This window comes from Camelus dromedarius, chromosome 10, assembly GCF_036321535.1.
Source record: "Camelus dromedarius isolate mCamDro1 chromosome 10, mCamDro1.pat, whole genome shotgun sequence".
In the NCBI taxonomy this organism is placed as follows: domain Eukaryota; kingdom Metazoa; phylum Chordata; class Mammalia; order Artiodactyla; family Camelidae; genus Camelus; species Camelus dromedarius.
This window is the reverse complement of record NC_087445.1, coordinates 43466095-43486806: the sequence shown is the minus strand read 5'-3', so window position 1 is coordinate 43486806 and position 20712 is coordinate 43466095. Positions and strand designations below refer to the sequence as shown.

The window sequence follows — 20712 nt, the reverse complement described above, 5'->3', positions numbered from 1 at the left end:
CTAAAGAGTAGTCTGCTGAAGGGGAAAGTCCAGAATGGCTTTTATAATTTTAAATGATTGAAATAAAATTCAAAATAAGAATGATATTTTGTAATCAGTGAAAATCATGTAAAAATCCAATGTCAGAGTCCATCAGTAAAGTTTTATGGGAATTCAGTCATGCTTATTTAGTCACATATTGTCCATGGTTGCTTTCATGCAGAGGTGAATATTTTAAGACAGAACAGATGGGCCACAAAGCCTAAAATGTTTACTCTCTGGCCCTTTACAGAAAAAAATTGACAGAGCCCTGCTCTCCCACATGAAGCCCCACACAAGCAGGTGTGATTCGACTGCATGTTGGGTATGTCACTCTCTCTTCCCTGCATGCCCTTGACCATGGGGATTTTCCTCCACTGAAATTGTCCTTCTCTAGTCTTTCTGAATATATTGCTGTATCGAGTTTACAAAGCACTTTCACAAATATTAGTTTATTTGATTCTCACACAAAATTCATTGAGAAGATAAAACAGAGGTGATGATTATTATCTGGAAGAGGAAATGGTTGCCAGGGTGCAGTCCACTAGGAAGGATTTTGGAGCGAGAGAGGTCTAAGTCAAATGTTCAAAACTCTACTCAGTAGCTTTGTGACTTTGGGTACATCACTTAATTTTTCTGAGCCTCAGATTTTCATTTGTCAAATGTTGATCAAATACTTAAGGCACTCCGTGTTAAACCACTATGTGGCTGGCCCAGGTTCCCAGAACTTGAAAGAGCTTAGGCTAGAAGTTGGAATCCAGTGGATAAGGTCAAGTTCTGTACCAATTCACAGTCAGTTCTGAGAAACAACATTAGGAAGATAAATACCTGTTCAAAGATGAACAGGAAAACATCTCAGAATTTCCATTTCTTAGACTGGCATTGATAAAGCAGTTAGGAAGCTACTTGCTTGCCTAGAAAAATGGCATCTTAAGAGAAAGAGAGAAAAGGAGAGAGGAGAGAGAATACTGTGTTTTCTCTCAACTAAAGCACACATGCCTCCCGGAAATTAATCAGTGGTCCACCGTGGATTTCAAAATGGTATGCATACAAGACCCTCCAAGGCTTCCAACATTCCTTCTTATGTCATATTCTAGTTTAAAATACAGCAGAATAAAAGAGCCAACTCTTTCACTGAACTCCTTGGCCCTGAAACCTCCTTTTTCTTGCCCAAACGACCTCTCTGTCAGCCTCTGGCTCTCTCCTAACTCCCACAGCATATTTTGAAATTGCATATTTCAATCACCTATATGTGCTAACTGAAGCTGAGTAATGAGTGTCTGGAAGGTTTGCACAAGGTTATTAAAAGTTTCTTAATCTGCCATCAACTTCTCTTTTAATATTGTTTGTAGATTTCCTAAAGCACAGGAATAAATTCCCTTGACCCTCTTACTCATTAACTTGGAAACTATGGCAGAAAATCAAAGGTACAAGGCTGTTAGGGTATTTGGTCCCTTTTAATAACCTCATGACTGTAGCATCGAAAAGATAAGGCTATCTCGGCTGTTGATCAAAAAGACAAGAAAAGGCAACCACAGCAACAGACACATCGTTATGCAAATAGTGTTTTTAAAACCATTGCCTCTCAATTCATTTTATAATAGTTTTTTTTTTAATTAGGGGACATTTTGACCACAAAACTAAGACAGAGAAAATGGCAACTCTAGAATGTCTTCATAGTAAGGACGTGGAGTTGACAGTCTAATAGTGGGGCGACCAGGGGTGAATACATCTTAAAGCTGTGTGAGTATTAGCAGGCACAGAGTTTTCACTTAGGCTGTTTCTATTACACGGGGAAAATAGGAGGAGGGGAATTTTAAGGCAAAAGAACACGGTTCATTCCTAAATTCTCCACTTGTCTGCTCTGAGGACTTGGACAGGTTATTTAATTTCTTTGACACCAATTTCCTCATTTGTAAGTTGAAAATAACAACAAAAAGGAAAATTGTATTCATCTTTCCTTGAATACCTGTCATGTACTTTAAATAATTTAACCCTTTCAATGCGATTTTGAGTTACTCTCTCCATATTACAGTGGAGAAAAGCAAAACTCAGAGACTTTAGCTATTGTGTCCAAGTTTCTACAACAAGTAAGTGCTGGAGTGAGGACAAAACCTCCTGAGCCTGTGTAAACAGAGCTGCCAGGAGGGTCTAATGAAAAAAAAAAGTGCTTTTCCAAACCAAAATGCCAGCCTATAGACCCTTTTTCAGAAGACAATCCAGAGGGATTTTTTTGCCTAGAATGTTCAAAGAGAAGGTGGTTAAAAAGTACATTCTAAACACATTCATGTTTTGGGGAGTGAGAGAAGGGAGGTCTGTGTGTTCTTTTAAATGTGTAAGTAATAGAGAATAAATAGAACATGTCCTTTTGGTTTGTTTAGTTTTCAAATCATTCCAGCGCAATTTGCAGTAAAAACTGCTTTCATTTTTAAGTGATCAAAGCAGGGCATGATCCAATCAGGTCAACAACAGCAACAAGCCAGAACAATGCAAACATGCCTAAGCTGCCTGTTTACTAAAGATGTCCACAGAAGATAATAATGTGCACGTCCCAGGATATTTAAAGAAAAATAAATATATACGAAGGAAACCAGTTCCAAGATGACTGGGACGCAGGAGAACATTTGAAATGAGCAGTTGTCATTGACTGCCATCATTGTTTTTAATTATAACTGAGAGTAGTAGTTGAAATGTGTTCTTTCTTTTTGCTTTCCCTTCTCTGGAATTTCTCTTCCTTTTCCCCAAAGGGCAGTTTACTGCTGAGGAACCTAATTTTCTTTGAGTCATAGAGGCCTTTCTTGGCCCTGGGAGGGAACTCCTGCATATTAACAAAATGCTCTGGCTTCTCACGTGTCGATCTGGGTGTCAGCGGGGCAATAGGACTCAGCCGAAGGTTAAGCAGGCCACCGAGAGCTCAGCTCTGAGCGTTTGATTTCTTAGTCACACCACATTTATTGGTTGCTGCCCTGGAACAAGGATAATGGCCGCAGTGTGTCTGCTTGCCAAGTACAAACAATGCTGCCCTGTGGAGAACAGAAGTAAAAATTAACTTTAAGGGGACTGTATTATTGGGGATTTTTAATCCAACTCTTTCAAGCAGTTGCATGTTCATATTTTCACATGTCCCTTTCAAAAATATTTTAATTCACAGGGAGCCTGTAATCACGGAAGGTTTAGACCTAAAAAGGCATGAGTGACTGCTTAGAGCCAATGGATGAGTAAAAGGCCAGCAGAATGCCCAGCACATAGTAGGCCCTCAAGCAATGGCCACCATGATCAGTACACCCTACAGCAGCCTCTTCTGTTTGTAGTGGAGGAAACTGAGACTGAGAGAGGTAAGTGATTGACTGAGTTTACAGACTTCCCATGGCAAGGACTGTTGGAGTCTGTGTCTTTGGCGTGGGCATCGCATCTCCTGCTATAATTTTTACATGTAAATTTTTTATTTTAAAATCGTTCTCTGTTGGTACCATAAAGGAATTGCTTTATGAATGAATTTCCTGGGGAAAATGAGCAATAGGACCTATCACTGACTTCGATCCTTGGCAGTTTATGAAACCTTGCTACAGAGGTACCCTCCAGTGAGTACGCTTGTTAAGTAAGAGAAAACAGTGGTTAGGGCCACCGGGTCTGGAGTCTGACCTGATTCTCAATACTGCCACTTTCTGCTAGCTTTGTAACCACAGGTAAGTTGTTGAGTCTTTCTCTGTCTCTGATTCCTCCTCTGTACAGTAGGAAAATTAGGACTACATTACAGGGCTGGTGGGAACATTAAATGAAATAATACAGAGAGCATTTTGGATAGTATGTGAAAAGCGGTATAGTGCTAATCAAGGGTAGGTGCCATTAATATTACTTTTGTTGTTATGTTAGTTATTATTGTAGAATAGCATTTGGTTAAGGTGGGTTGTTCCCAGGGTTTGGTCTGATAAGTGCAAGGACTCCTTCTTTATAGGGTGTCTCACCTATAACCTGATTCATGGCATCAATTTACTCATGGTTGTCAGCATATCCGGTGACCAGTAGGAAATACTTTCAAATATGGTTAAAGCAATTGAACAAGTAAGATCAAGAGGGTAGTCAAGAGTATAATTTGAGAAGACAATGGTCAGTGTGTAAGCATCAGAATGAGGAGGAATTATTTTACTAGGGACAGACTGAGATCATGAGTCCAAAGCTGGTGTCTCCAATACTAAATATTCTCTCTATTGTAAAAAAAAAAAAAATTAAGGGTGATAAGATAGAATTCATTGTCTCATGTAAGTGAAGAATCCAAGATTTAGGCAGGACTAGATTTTCGTGATCAAATGATGCAGTTATGTCCTGGATTCTTTCTCTCCATCTCTCAGTTCACTTTATTCTATATGTTGGTTTCTATTCCATGCATCCTGCTCATGGCAGCTCAGGCTAACATGCTCATGGTCTCAAGTCTGGCAGCAATAATGTAGGTCTTTCTCCTGTTTGTTCCAGCAAAATCCTGGCATTGGTTTGACTATGATTGGGGTAGGTGCCCATTTGTGATCTATTCATGGTGGCCCATGGGAGTCAAGATCATCATGAGTCAGGTCTGTGTTTCATTCCTACCCCCACATCCAGGTCTGGTGTTGGCCTACATGAACCAAGAGTGTAAGAAAGATGGTTCCCTCAGGAAAATGTAGGCTTTGTTCTGAAAAGATGTCTTCTGGACAGACAAAAATAACACATGTTCACTCCAGCATCCAAGTTGGAGACAGATATATTAATAGATATATCCCAAATGGGTACATTTGTAGTCATTTTGTTTCTATTCATAGTCATTCTTCCATCTTTAAGTAAACAGGCTCTTCAATTTCCCTTCCTCTCAGGACCTGAATCTTCCCAACTGCCAGGCCTTTAGTATCCACTGTTGGCTTTACCATCACCATTTCAACTGTTAGCAGAGTTGGTATGAAAAGGGTGGAGCCATAGCTAGTCAGTAAACCCAGCTGGCCATCCAGCATCCATATTGCATGTTGCCTTCAGTATATATAATGTCGGAACTTGAGGGAGCACCCCAAATGAAAGTAACTTTTCATACCCAACTTTAGAATGAACTGAGAGGGAGAGATTCAGGACTCAAGCAGAGAGAGATTAAAACATCTCCTTTTTTAACTTTTGAGGTTTAGGGAGTGCAGATATGCAGGCTTGCTATCACTCCCCTGAATTGAACAGACACCCCCAAACTGCAGGACTGCCCTGTGGGTGGCAGATCCTGCCGCACTAAACTTACCCCATGAAAGAGGGCAGAGAGACAGAAATGTGTTTTCACTGTAAGCAGGCAGATCGCAAAGAGAAAAAGAAAGGGCAGGGAACTGTTTTAAAAGTCCTCAACTATTCTTAAGTGTAACATTATTTTAACTCTCCCTAGATCATGATTTCTCATACTTGACATGATTGACATTTTGGGTCAAATGGTTCTCTGTTTGAGGGGCTGTCCTAGGAGCACCCCCAGCCATTACCCACTAGATGCCAGTTACATCCCTCCTACCCCATTGGTAACACATGTCTCCAGACGTTGCCAAGGCAACATCACACCTGGTTGAGAACCACCACCCTAGAGTAAAAGGGACGTAAAAGGGGGAGAGGCCAAAAGTGTTTTAGGGACATTAGGGCCTCCACATGGAAGGAAACACAGGGGTAGGAAGGCAGGCAGTAACTCTCTTGAAATGAGTAAAACAGAACAAAACAAAGAAACAAATCCACTTTGTTCAGGGGAGAAATTATCTTTCCCCTAAATTGGTACTGGTATGAAAGTGAAGAAATATTTAAGAAAGCATTCAGCAAATATTTATTGAACACACTTGCTATTTGCCTGGCACTCTTAACAGGTCTCAGAGTTGTAGCAGGTTAGAAAAAGAAGAAAGAGAAAAAGAAAGAAAGAAGGAAAAAGAAAGGAAAGAAGGAAGGAAAGGAAGGAAGGAAGAAAGCAAGCAAGCAAGCAAGCAAAAGAGCGAGAGAGAAAGAAATAAAGAGAGAGAAAAGAAAAGAAATAGTGGGTTCTTGGACAACAACTAGGAGTTTTAAGAAGATAAATAAGCACAATATCTATTTGTCATTGACTTGAGTAAATAAGATAGACAGGACATTCATAAACATTATATGGAAACCAGGAAATTGGATTCATGAAACCGTTCAGAAAATTATTCCAGCCACTACCATGATTACTAGGATCTAAATTTCAAAGTCTGAAACAGTGGTTAATTTGATATGAAGATACCTTCAAGAAATGTATGGCTCTCAATACATTTCAAAATTCAAGTAGAAATGCCTGTACTACTATTTCTGAATTCACAAATCTGGGCATTCCAAAGGTCTCAGTCTGTGTCCCTCATGAATGTCAAGTGTCTACTCTAATTACATATAATTACCACCATATTTTAATTAATCTGTCATTTAGATCCGCAACACTGCTGTTAGTTCTCCTCCACTTTTATTCACGTTACTTTTTAATCAGGTTTCAAAGCATTTCACAAGACCACGTCTGATTAAAACCCAATAAAACTAGTATCAAGAAAAAGTCTAGGAAAAAAGAGATACCATATAATCCCAGCTGTCAACAATGCATTTTTTAAAGTCAGCAAATTACTCTGAGGTCTGGTCCTCCTAGCAACTTCTGAAGAATCTGGAAACCCCAGCATGAGTGGAGACTTGTTCTTTTAGGGAAAGCATTAATGTTGTCTGCAGGTCTGCCACCGGAAGGAAAATGAATGCCTAGGGCTTCCATTACTTTCTCTCTTTAATCTACAAACTCCTAACACTCCATTCTCCAGACTTCCTCACTGTTTGGGATCTGTACCATGGAGTTGGTAAAAATAATAATTATACCTCATATTTTCACTGCGGTATTCACTTTTCAAAGTGCTTTTGTATCTTTTTGAGCTTCCAGACACCCAGGAAAGGATATTATTAACTTTATTTTGATAAGAAGAAACTGAAACTCAGAGAGGTCTAAGATTTCCTGTCAGCCGTATTTAAGTTCTCTGCCGGACTGGGTCCTCCATGGTTTGAACCATTGGCTAAGTGCCCTATGCTGAGGCCCGTGAGGAGGGGGTAGTGGGTGAAATAGGGGCTATCTCAAGACAGCGGGACAGGAGAAAACATTTTGTGGGCATAGGGGTATACGGTCACGCATTTAAACTTTCCTTCACTTAGTAAATATTTACCGAGCACGTGCCATGTGTCAGCAACCTTCTAGGTATCTCAAAATGTACCACCACAGCCTTCAGCTTCTTTATGAGCAAAGGAAAAGAATCTCAGCCTCCAGTCAGAGTGTATGAGAGTCAGAATTGTGTCGCTCCCTTTAAAGCTCATAAAATTGCTGCCTCTCAGGGCGTATCTATCAGGAGACTAAAAGTACGTGCACTCAGGATAGTGTGGAAATAGATTGCTGATTGTATATTGGTTGGTTTTCTCAGCCATACTCAAATCCAAGAGCAGCACTGATCTATCATCCATAGACTCATAATCAAATCTGTGAAATGTTGTAGTTGCCAGAAGGATATTCAATACACCGGTAAAGCAGTTGGAGAGCAAATTTGGCAATATGTAGCAAAGACCTTAAAAATATACAAACTGTTTCACTTGTTTTATTTTGTTTTAGTTTCTGGGAATTAATCCTCAGGAAATACTTCTATATATGAAAAAAATCTGCTTGCATATGATGTTAAATTTTTAATTGTTTTATTATAGTGAAACATTTCTTACAAACTAGCTATCCAAAAATAAGGAAATGGTTAAACCATTGTTTTCCAAAGTGTGCTCTGGGGAACACCAACATCGTATGATGCTCTGTGGTGAAAACAGTTCCACATTTAATTAAGTTTGAGAAATGAGCACTCTAATCTCCTCTCCTGGAGCTTCTCAGGACATAACAGTGCAGATATAAAGTAACATAATAACGCAGGTATACAGTAACATCTTTAACTTTTTCCAATTGGGTGAATTCTAATCTATTTACTTTTGGACCCCAGTTTTTGAAATAACATATATTTATATTCTATGGACCTAATGCCAGGTTAAATAAATTATAATCAACTCAGAAATGATATGCAGGCATTAAATTTTATTTTTTAAAGCACATACATAATAACATGAGATGATGAAATATAATTTTATGGAAAAATAATGAGATAGAAAATCTGCATATGTATGAAATGTATATATATAAATATATGATACAAGAGATATATTATAAATGATTACACTATAATGTAAAAATGCAAAATAAAAAGACAAGAACAAAAAAAAGCAAAAGGCATTTGCCAGCATTCTGGACATGGGGTCATATTCCAGGTACTTTTTTGTTCTCATTTTCACCACTTTGCAAACTTTTAGTTACATGGTTAAATTACTTTTAAGATAAAAATATCTTTTAGACTCAGGAATAAAGGAAAATAGGCAGCCACAATAATTACTTGGGTCAAGCTGAAAAATACAATTTTGTGAAGTTAGTATCTACCAATATGTGTGGATAATAAACAAATTAAATGTCCACATGGGTATGATGCATAATTTTTCTCATCCCTGGTTGAAGATCTTTCTGATTTCAGCAGCTGAAATTTAGTATGATGTATACATAAAGCATGGTTGACCAGCTCTAAGTTGAGCTGAAGATTGTTTTATTCACTCCCACCCAAGGGGCTAGGTCTAGGTCCTTACGTGTTATTTTATTCTCTCTTTTCTCCCCACTCCACCCCCTCTGGTTTTCATCCATCTCTCCTCCACTTCTTTCAGAATCCGTAAGCATTTGTTACCAAATTCCCACACCATGTCCTTCCCATCAGGGTCCACTTGACTGTACTTATCCAGCTCCCTGGAAACATGCAGCCTTTGTTTTAACTTTGCACATGCTTGCTACTTATAATAGAAAGAGACAGGAACCAAGATGTTTGCTTTTTCTAGTGAGAGAAAATAAAACAAGAAGACAATCCAAAGGAAGCCATAGTGAGATCACCAGTAGATAAACATTTCACAAGAGAAATGATAACCACTATTATGAGAAGCAAATGCAGCTTTTTTTTTCTTGGCCATAGAACTTTAAAACAGTCTCTGAAAACATCCCGTTATCCCTCAGCTAGCAGACACACATCTTCCAATATTTGACAAATACCATCTTGAATCTTTCTTAGTGCAGGTGGTTCTAACTATGTCATGCTGTTACTCTCTTCTCAGTTAAAGTCGCATTTCTTTTTCAAATTCCTTCTGCACAGAAGAAAAACCTTAGCAGATGGATTAGGGTAAAGGAAATGGTACATAATGAATCACATTTGAAACCCCAGCATGCAGATCAATATATAAATATATATAGTCCTCCTCCTCTCTGTGTTCAGTGAATTTGAGTGTTCCAGAGACTCAAGAGGCCAGAATCCTGCTGTGCTGAGAAAGCTTCTCACTGCAGCTGTGACTCTCTCCTTCAGATACTCCTTTATCCCCCTTTGCCACTGTGCAAGAAATGTAGTAGTGTCTCCTAGACCAAGCAGTCTGAGCACGTGCAGATATCAAGGTCAGAATTGTCATCCTCTAGAACTCTAGGGAAATTTCCCAGTGAGCATTTGCTATACACTGAATGTTTGTGTCCCTCCCTTGCAAATTCGTATGTTGAAACCTAATCAGAATGTGATGGTGTTGGGAGGTGAGGGTCTTTGGGAGGTGATTATGTTACGAGCGTGGAGCCCTCTTGAATGGAATTAGTGCCCTTATAGAAAGAGATCCCAGAAACTCCTCCCTGCTTCTACCGTGTGAGGACACAGCAAAAAGATGACCATTCATAAACTAGGAAGCACATTCTCACCAGAACCTGATTTTGGACTTCTAGCCTGGCAGACCTGTGAGCTAAAAAAATCTCTATTGTTTATAAGTCACCTTGGAATTTTGTCATAGCACATAAATCACATATGGTATTTTGTTATAGAAGCCCAAACAAACTAAGAGAGTATTATTATCCCCGTTTCACAAAAGGTGTGACAGTGGGTAAGTTCAAGTGATGTTGCCGAAGTTGCAGAACGTGCTAGCAGTCTAAAGCCAAACTCTAGAATAGAAAAATCCCACAGCTTTTGAGGTCAGCTGGTGGACTTGTGTTTTTAAGAAATTACTATTTGCAAAATACTTTATTAGTCTAACTGTGGAGGAAAATGTATACAGATATAAGGAAAAACGAGAGCCGTCGTGCATTTTTAATAAGAGAATAATAAGAATCCCAACATTTGACAATTTTGTGATAAGTTGTCTTCAGATTTTTAATTCTACAGTTAAGTGAATTCTGTTATCTTCTTTCCTTGATATCACTTTTGCATAGAAGTCTTGTAACTACTTACAGAGTTTTGCTATCATATTTTTTTGCATTTGGGAACAAAGCTTCTTGGAAAGTTAGAGTGTGATTTGTATCTAATTGCAACACACCAAACAATTTCCATTATAAGCTATCTACAGGCCTCTGAGTTAGGAGTGAGGCTGAGATATCGGTTTCTTGCCATCAGAAGTTACAAAATAGGCAAAAATGTTGATGACGGTACACACGAGGAAAGTGTTCACTGTGACTAATAGTTTTGAAGAAACAATCTTCATGTCATAGTAGATAAAGCTGTGAGAGAGCCATGACTTCCAGGGTCAGTGGTAAAGCTGAGGGTAATTCTGGCTGCATGTGGTACCAATAACGAACAGAAAGACTGAAACATGTCATCAGGAGGTCAGGTTTTGGGGTCGCCACTTAAAAAGCTTTGGGGTGGGGATAAATTATTCCAGTAGAGAAGCTCCACCCACAGAGCATGTGCGTGTTTCATACTCACTCCTGCAGAAAATCTGAGTATCAGACAAAGCTGGTAAGATATTTGAACACACACACAGAGCAACTTAGTATTTCTTCGGTGAGTGTACTCGCCAATACAGTAGTGGGTGGGCCCCATATAATTTTATCAGACTTGGTGTCTCTTCTTTCTCAGCTACCACTCCACTCAATTCCTTCATCTGACGTCAGCCAGGTAGTACTGGATTGAAAAGTTACCCTGAGTTTCCCAGTGAAAGATTGTCTTCTCCATGGAAAACAAATCCGAATGGCATAGAGAAGATAGGCTTAAGTATCCAATACCTGGTTCTTTCAAAGCCCATTAAGCCTGGTGCTTAGGAGGGTACCTCTCTGCATGTCTGCGTAACTGCCTCCTTTCCTCACTTCTTAGTCTCTTTCGTGTTGCTCACATGTTGACATTAAGTGGGAGCATTTTGGCTGATGCTAGCACATAAAATTGGTGGTTGTGATGGCAAGTCTTGAAGAATGGTTGAAGAAGAATGATGAGTAAGAGCTCTGAAAATTTGTAAATTCTAGTAACTGGGATTTTTTTTTTTTTTATAAACAGAAAAAATAGTTATTTCTAGGAAGTACTTTTCAGTGTTTTCCAGAGTTAGGAGATGGTGAGGAAGACAAGCAACGAGGATGTGGAAGTTAAGTGATAGGATGGCTGCAGCAGAGTTTGATCACTCCTGGGGGTAGATTTGTTCAAGTTGAACCTGCAATTTTGGATAGAGATGTCTTGGTCAGTGTATCACAACTGGCTTTCTGGAAAAAAAAACCACAGAAGCGAATGTACTTAAGTTGTACCTTACTCAGGGAACACAGTGGATATACAAACCAAATGCTAGTTAACACCGGTAGTAGTTTTGATGAGTGTATAGGGACAGTGGCAGGTAAAAAGCCCACTAGAAGGGACATATAGAACACAAGACTTAAGAGAATGAATTTTGAAGTCAGAAAACACCTGCAGTAAAATCCTACAGCCGAATCATTTACTGAACTTCTCTGAGACATAGTTTTCTGGCAGGTAGAATAACACAGTACTTCCTTCATACACAAGGAGAAAGCAGAACTAAAAATCAAGTCCTGGTTTGCGGTGTTTGTGATTTCCATGGTGTACTCCCATCGTGGCTGATTTCAGATCACCAGCGTGATGTCACTGAGTGTAGAGCTGGAACCATGTGGTATTCCCACTGTATGTACAGATACTCTAGGCACAAATAACCTCAAGAGCATGGATACTAGTACAGTTCAGTAAAATATTTAGGAAATGATGAGTTTTGAGTATTTATTACCTTTTAAAAATATGATTTATTTAATTAAAAGTTTATATACTTTGGTTTTTAAGAATAGCTGTGCTTAACCTTAACCCCCAGTATATAAAATCCCTGAAAAGTTGACAGTTGGCTTCCATGAGCCCGGAGCAGACTCCTGCACTCCGCTGGCTCTGGCGAAATGCAAATCTGCTCTTTGGTCGAGGAATAGGGTGTCCATGGGAGCCTCACTGGACTTGACTTAGACCCAGAAACTAGCCTTGTTCGCCCTAGTTCACAGATGTTAACACTTACACAATTAGCGTCTTCAGTTTAAAAACAACAGTGGCAGAGATTCCCTCAGGCTATACCGAAAATCCCGAGATCTGCCAAACCTTACCCAGATGCCAGCAGCCAATAACTGATGATGGGATTAGGAAGGAGAGTGAAGAAATGTTACTTGTTAATTTATGATTGTGAAGACCACACACCACGACAAGAAACATTATGTACAGATGAAAGGATTCCTGGCTTGGAGAGAATTCACATCTTACTGCCTTTCTTCTGCTCCCTGTAGCTCCACCTAAGGGCTTCCTATTCGCTTTTTCCTAATCGAAAGCCCATCAATGAAGTGTCTTCACAAAAACTCTGGCAACTGCGGAGTTCTCAGGAATCAGCAGTCGACGAAGGCATTCCAGTACCATGTCATGCAGGCTGTTAAAGAAATCCAGCCCTGGTGATAATGTGTATATTCATTCTGTGCAAATGATTAAGTTTAAAAAACCATACAATGAATCATGGTAGCAAGGCCAGACTTGCTTTGATTAACTACACTGGTATAATGAAACCCAACAGAGCAATCAGTGAAACATTTCACGCCAAGTGTAAATCTTCTTGAACTCGGGAGGAAAAAAAAGCATGTTAGGCAATGAGAGGAATACAGGCGTAGAATACAGCCGCGTTTCACATAATGAGAGTAGAGGTGGTTGTAAAGAAAAGGGAATGTTACAAAGTTGTTAGCTGTGTTTGGCAAGAATGAGTCATTTAAAAAGTGTCAATCATGATAATCCAACATATTTTTAATCTAAAGGTCAATAGAAGCAGCTTCTCAGGTGGTACAATAGTTATGCCAAATATGAAAGCAAGCGGTTGTAAGATGATTTCAAGTGTTACTGCTGTACCATAATGTGTCTTGGAGAATTAATCTCAGCTCTAAATTGAAGAGCAAGGATTGATTAGGTAGAAGAATTTTTATTAAAAAATGTACTAAAATAGCTGGTGACACTCTCATTCCAACCAAAGTGCTCAGTGGAGTTCTTATCGTTCAGACGTGGCTCAGCGAAGGCTATAGGGTGTCTTCTGTGATATAATAGTTATTTTTCTCTAGAGGGTAGTTCTTCATCTCCTAGTGCTGGTGTCTGCAGAATGAAAACTCTTTCCTTACAATAGCCTACAACTCATTTCCTCAAAGGCAAGAGTAACGTATGCCTAAGAATCATAAAGTCAGAGTTCTCTGATGGAATGGCCAGCCCTTTATGAGCACGCAGAACTATTCCAACCCCTGCATATTTTCAGTTTTGTCCAGCTTTCAAAGGTACTTCAAATGTGCTTGGGTCATGTTGTACACTTAAGCATTAGAAATAGTACGTGAGAGAAAAGTAAAATTGTGTCCTTTCTTTAAGGTTTATGGGAACGTGTGGCCTTCCTTACAGGGAACGCAATCGCTACCTTGGCAGTGTTAGGCTTCCGTCTCGTGAACTTCATATGCATAGGTTAAACATATGAGCAGTTTTGTAAGGCTATAGAAACTGTGTCAGAGAAAACAGTCCGTGAGAGGTCTGAGCCATATGAAAACCACTGGATACACGCATTTTCATGATAAAGCTTTTTTCAAAGTTATTAGATTGCATAATTCAATCTATGTTATCACAGGGGAGCTTGGAACCAACCATTGCTGTAGATTATAGAAATAATTCTATATCCACACAGTTGGGTTACAGAAAAGCTCACCCAGAATTGGTTGGAGACTAGCACCAGGATATTCTCTTCTGTTAAACCTCATAAATCTAATGGATAATTTATTTCTGTTACCACATGAATTAAAACCACTTTCATATTTAAAAATACCTCGCACAGGCATAGATATATACACACACACATATATATGTCACTCTTTCTGGTAATCTCTCAAGAGCAAATTTTACATAATTTGTCAGTTAACAAACATTTATGGAGCTTTAGTTGTATTCTCAGAATGCTTTTGGTGGTTTGGTCAAAGGAAACAAAAGAAATCAAAGATGAAGGAACCACTCTTTCACATTCTGTGCTTTTCTTAGGAACTTTGTCTATGGGAGAAAATGACTACATCGAGATTATTATAAATGTGCTAGGAGACAGACATTTGGACCCTCTAGTACTTCTTGTTACTTTACTTTCCCTTTACTTCTTTCCTCCCTAGATTATTATTATTATTTCTAATTATAGTTGCTTTATAATGTATTAGCTTCTGGTGTACAGCATAGTAATTCAGTTATACATATACATATATTCTTTTTCATTATAGGTTATTACAAGCTATTGAATATAGTTCCCTGTGCTATACAGTAGGGCCTTGTTTATCTATGCTGTATATAGTAGTGCGTATCTGCTAATCCTATACTCCTAATTTATCCCTTCCCCACCCCCTTTCCCCTTTGGTAACCATAAGTTTGTTTCCTATGTCTGTGAGTCTCTTTCTGTTTTGTGAATAAGTTCATTTGTGTCATTTTTTTAGATTCCACATATAAATGGTATCATTTGGTACTTGTCTTTGAGCTACTTCTTAGTATGATAATCTCTGGGTCCATCCATATTGCTGCAAACGGAATTATTTTGTTCTTTTTTATGGCTGAGTAGTATTCCATTGTATATATATGTGTTTGTGTGTGTTTAGGTGGGAAAAAGTTATCATCTGTGTTAATATCATTATTAATATTAGATTTGCTAATGTTGGAAAAGCTATATTAATATTACTCAATATTATTTTACTTTTCTTAAAGACTGGAGATGTCTTTGATGACATTATACGTATATGCTTTTATCTCTATACTTTTACAGATACCCTGTATATGATGGCATGTATTTCTTGACAGTTTTGTTTTTTCCTTGCATCATTGCAATTTCTAGGCCTGGCGTGACTATTAAAAAATCTTCAAATGGGCAATGGTTGTAAATGTAGAAATATTCATACTTGCAGTACAGAAAGGGGACATCTCAGAAATATTCTAGATTGTTTTTCTAAAAGGCCAACTCACAAACTCTGCAGATTTATCCATTTCAGGCTCACTGACTACAATACAGAAATATACTTGGCAAAAATCCAAGGACTGGAGACATTTAAAAGCAGCATATTTTCATAAATCCCTTGCTTTTCCCAAACACCATCAGTTACTTTTCTACCACTCATTGTATAAAATCAGAAGAGAGGAGAGAAGAGATAGGTTAAAAAGTGTTGACCTTGGCCTTTGCAGTCTGTTACCCAGCAGAGCAGACATGGACAGGGAGGATGGCCAAAAGAGAGAGACAATGAAACCAACTCCTTGACGGGGGTTCACTTATATTGACTTTCACAAAACATGTCTGCCCTGTCATGCCAATGAAGTTCTTAAAATTGAAATTTAAATTTCTTCCAGGCTCTGAGAAAACAGTTGCAGGACAAGGCCAGCCTCCCTTGCCTTTTGGGGGAAAGCCTTCACTTTCATGGAGTGAAACTTCAAAAACTGCACTGTTCAGAGTCTCTTTTACAGACTTAAAGCACATGTATTTCAGAGCTCTATCTGTTATAATGTCTCTCTTTTCTAGAAACAGTCCTCCCTTATCCATGGGGGACATGTTCCAAGACCCCCAGTGGATGCCTGAAAAGCAGATAGTACCGAACCCTACATACCTACCTACAATAAAGTTTAATTTATCAATTAGGCACAGTAAGAGACTAACGACCATAACTAACAATAAAATAGAGCAGTTATAACAATACTCTGTAATAAAAGTTATGTGAATGGCATCTCTCTCAAAATACCTTATTGTACTATAGTCAACCTTCTTGTGATGATGTGAGATGATAAAATGCCTACATGATAAGATGAAGTGAGGTGAATGACGTAGGCATGACGTAGCGTTGGGCTACTATTGACCTTCTGATGATGTGTCAGAAGAAAGGCCATCTGTGTTGGGTCGTCCTGGATCATAGAGCATGTTGGGCAGTCGATGATGATGGTTGGGATGGAGCCGGAGGGCTTGAGCCAGCATGAGATTTCATTAGGCTACTCAGAATAGCACATGATTTAGAACTTATGAATTGTTTACTTCTGGAATTTTCCATTTAATATGTTTGGACTGCAGTTGACTGCAAGTAACTGAAATACAGAAAGCACGGATAAAGGGGGACTACTACACTTCTCTTTCAAATAAACGTTATTACTCTCTGAGAGGCTATAGTTGCAGTTACAATCTTCGTGCAATGTTTCCATTTGACCTGGCTTATAAGCATTACAATGTGGATGTTGGGAAAATCTTCTGCGTGAAAAGTATTAAAATGTTTGGTGCTATCTTATTTGAGGAGGTGTAAATTTTATATAGGTGTCCTATCATTGCTGAAGAGAAAGACATGTTTCTGTGTAATACAAACCAGTTCCCATCTATCGTTCAAGAGCCGAAAACTTGACGATGAGAGTTGAAGTATCGTGTCTGTAGGCTGATTATCAGAAATGTGAACAAACTTGACCTGGGTCCCTCTGCAGTGCGGAAAGAGAAAATTTTGAAAGTGCTTGGAAGTCACACACACGTAAGAACTCTGTTTAATTTGCATGGTTTTGAAATGGATATTTTTGGTTTATTTCTCAATTTATGTTCCTTGGTGGGCAAATCAGTCTCTCTCCTGCTCCACCTCATGAATATATGTGCCTTAGAAAACAGAGGACAGAGGTCACTCTGCAATCTGCTGACCTGAGACAGGGAGGGAGGGAGGGAGGGAGGGAGGGACAGGCAGTGGACAGACGGAGTCAGAACTGTGTCTGGTGCTCCTACCTTCAGAGCTTTATTGGATGGACTAAGAAGTCTGGTTTGTCCTTTGAGAAGGAGACACTGGATCAAAACTCAGGGGCCTCTGTGGTCAAGCAAAGGAATCATGCATCAAAAACTAGGAAAGGAGAGAATCTGGGAAGAGGGTTCGAGAAGTCCGACCAGCTACCGCAAAGAGCCTGAGTCAAACCAAAGGAGGCTGCTGAAATGCTGAATTGGACCAGGTTTTAAACAGTTCATCTCCTCATCCCCCACCCCCACTACCCGTGAAGGTCATAGCAGCTTTAGAGAAAAAAGGTCGGCATTTTCTCTGCACATCTGTGTTTATTGTGAATACTCTTGTGACTTCAGGACACTGTTACAGTGAAGCATGGAGGAGACTGCAGCCTCTTCTCAAGTTTGTCTTCCTTTCTTCTCGTTATTCCCAGCACCTACGATGTCACCCTCTTCTTCCCCCATCTATCATCCAGTTACTGTCCCTCTTATCAACTGAGTCCCACTTGTTATATTTGTCCTTTTTTAAGGCTTTCTCTGACCCACACTCTTGCCACTATTTCAAGCCTGCAAAATCTCCTTAATGGTTTAAATTCTATTTATTATACAATTTCTCAGTTAGCATTGGAGATATTCATTTAGAGATGTTCCTCCCAGACTGTAGAGGAGGAACCAGGATCTAGGAGTCATCTTCCCATCAGAAAAGGACCAGGTGTAAACATATAAATGATTGTGCAATGGATGCATGAATGTTAGAGAAGTTATCCACACTTTGCTTCTGGCATTTTATATTTATTGGTGCAAATGACCTTCTTCTGTCATAGTTTGATAGCTAAGAAAACATAGCTTAATCAATAGCTTTCAAACCAAAGAATACAGGAACAATCTGACACGTAATCTGTGCTATTCTTCTGACTCTGAACACCTGTCCTATGTTCAAAAGAGTAGAGAGGGTATTACAGAGCACAGTAAATAAAAGTCTCTGATGTGCTCTAATAATCCTAAAACTTCGTTTTAGCCACTTAATCCCTTTATCAATTTTTTAAAGCATTGTTAGCCTTCCTGTTGATCAGATCAATGAGAAAAGAAGAAGGAGAAGAAAAGGAATAGACAGTAATTGAGTATAATTCAAGTTATATACATTATCTTATTTATGCCTTGGGACAATCCTGAGAAGTAAGAATTTTGCCACTTCTTCCAAAAAGTTTGTCTTCCTTTGTTCTGGTTATCATCCCCATGCCAAATGAAACAGGATTAGAAAAGTTGAGTAACTTGACATCACACAGAGAATGAAGAGAGGAATTGGAATTAAACACTAGTCTCCTAATGCCCAGTCTGATTTTTTTCCCCCTGGACAACGTTTCCTGCAACTAGGAGCATCATAGTATAGAGATGCAGTCATGCAACCTTTAAATATAAAGTGCTTTTCTGGGTTGCAAATCTGGGTTGCAAAGCCACCAATGTACATCAAACAAAAGTGAGTTGGTAGCAAGTACTTTGCTCTGGAGAACACATCTACACACCTTCTAGCTTGGGTGACAGTTTTCATCTCTAGCAGTTTCACAGGTTTGACCGCTTACTTGAATCTGTTGCATAAGACACACACACACACACACACACACCCCAAGAGCCTCTGTTGTTCCCAGGGACCATAAGTTTGTGCTGGTGAAAGCCCACAGAGCACAGCAGAGTGCCTCCAAGCAGACAGCAAGGTGAGGGTCGCTTTCAGCTCCCCTACAGAAGGAAGAATGCACATGGGTTGCATTTTATGCAGCGGCTGTAACGGGGGAGAATAACCCTCTCTCCATCAGGAGAATGAGTGAGCCCCTGCATCTCACTGGGTGATTTAAACAGAAACTATGTTGTGAAGCTGACAGTCTAAACTGGAACTCAAGTACAACAGGTGCCAGATTTCCCTTTTAAATTTTTTAAATTTTTGGACAGAAATACACGTTTTTGTAAGCCAGCTGCGTTCATCCTGAGAGGGCTGGTGCCCTCCCCAGGGGGCATAAATACTCCACTATTGTGAGTCTAACAGAGACATCTACTGGCTGAGTCCTAAGCTTCCAGACTGGTCTCTGCTGGACCCTGTAGTTGATCAACCCCTCATCTCTGACAGCTTGCATAGAAATGGAAATGATAATAATAATGATTATATTTGTTCATACAGAATTACTCATTGCACATTTGATGCACCTGTGGAGATTGAAAAATTCGCAGAAGTCTGGGTGGGCAGGTTTGGTAAAGTATCAGTGGTTTGCATGTTGACTTTAAAAATTTCTTTGCCACATCTGCCCAAGGAATGGTTCCCCTATCTTCAGTTTCCCTATCTAAACAAATCAAATATGAAGTTCAAATTTGAGAGTAGGGCATCATGGATAACCGTTTTTCTATTTAGAGGACCAGCAGATTAAAGAGAAGTGTGTGTGTAAATTACGAATTCCAGCGAAATAAATCCAGCAGTAAATACTGAAGCGCCCCAGTGGTGGTTTATTTTCATATTAAGCATCAATTTATGGGGCAAATGTAAGATACTGATGGATCTCTATTGGAGGGAGAGACAGTACTCATGAGCAGAACCCCCCAGATAATGTTGTCTTCTAGCCGCTGGGCTTTGTGTCTTCTCCTCCTGATATCAGGCCAATATCTGCAACATTAGGACCGGGTCCCTATAAATCAGCATGAACAAGCCCCCTGATCTTTACTGGGAGGGATCATGAATTAGGGGACTAAATGTAGGCAAAGAAATCCAATAACTAAACCCTCACAGCCAAGACATAAGCAAATATAAATCCCGCTTGTGTTATTATAATGCCTACAACCTAATTGAGAACACATTCATTTTAAGCTAAATAAATTACTGCTACAATTATCTGACCTTGAGGTCACCTCCTCTAGGAGATGGCCAGCACTTGTATTAACTGTTCCACACTTTACTGTAAGTGGCCTCAGCCAATCAATGCCAGATAAATGCTGTTAAAATATGCATTTAATTAACTCAGTTCTTCATTTATTTGCTACTTTAGCCTAGGGATGAAGAAGAAAGTGAAGTTAAAGTCTGCGTATTCTCAAGTAAGACTTCAGAATGAAGAGTTTTTCCTTCTCAGTCAAAGCACTGTCTCCCTTGTTAATCTGGCCAAGAGAGCATCCCTTAGACCTTAACAGAACAGTCCATCCATCTGAAGAGTGGGCCTTTGCTAGTGCCATTTATAACCCCACACTCAAAGAAGTAACTTTCTGTTTTCCATCAAGAGATGGACTTACCAGATGTCTTTTGCACTGATGATTTGTCCCTCTTGGACTGTGAGCAATTATTCTAGGAGCCTTCTGATCACAAGGATACAATGGCAATTATATCACTAATGTATGGATTCATGCATTACCTAACTGTTTTCAAGAAACAGCCATTGTTTTGGGCTGTATTTTGGAATATTTGCCTTCTCCTTCCTCCCAACGTTATGCAAAATAGCCGAACAGCACTCCCTGGATAATACGCTTCTTACCAATCTCTTCTTTTGGTTTGGCTATTGCTGTTGAAGGCACATTATTATTCTCTGAATATTTATCTGCTTCTCCCACATGTCCTAG

The 20712-nt window shown here is 39.3% G+C and overlaps 1 long non-coding RNA gene across 1 annotated transcript in view; it reads left to right on the top strand.

Annotated features, from left to right (window-relative positions):
* The first annotated feature begins 292 nt into the window (after positions 1-292).
* LOC135322346 (uncharacterized) overlaps positions 293-20712 on the top strand; it is a 78059-nt gene continuing 57639 nt past the window's right edge. The window contains exons 1-2 of the long non-coding RNA XR_010382875.1: positions 293-343; positions 3170-3353. This is a non-coding gene — a long non-coding RNA (uncharacterized LOC135322346). The remainder of the gene's footprint in view (positions 344-3169; positions 3354-20712) is intronic.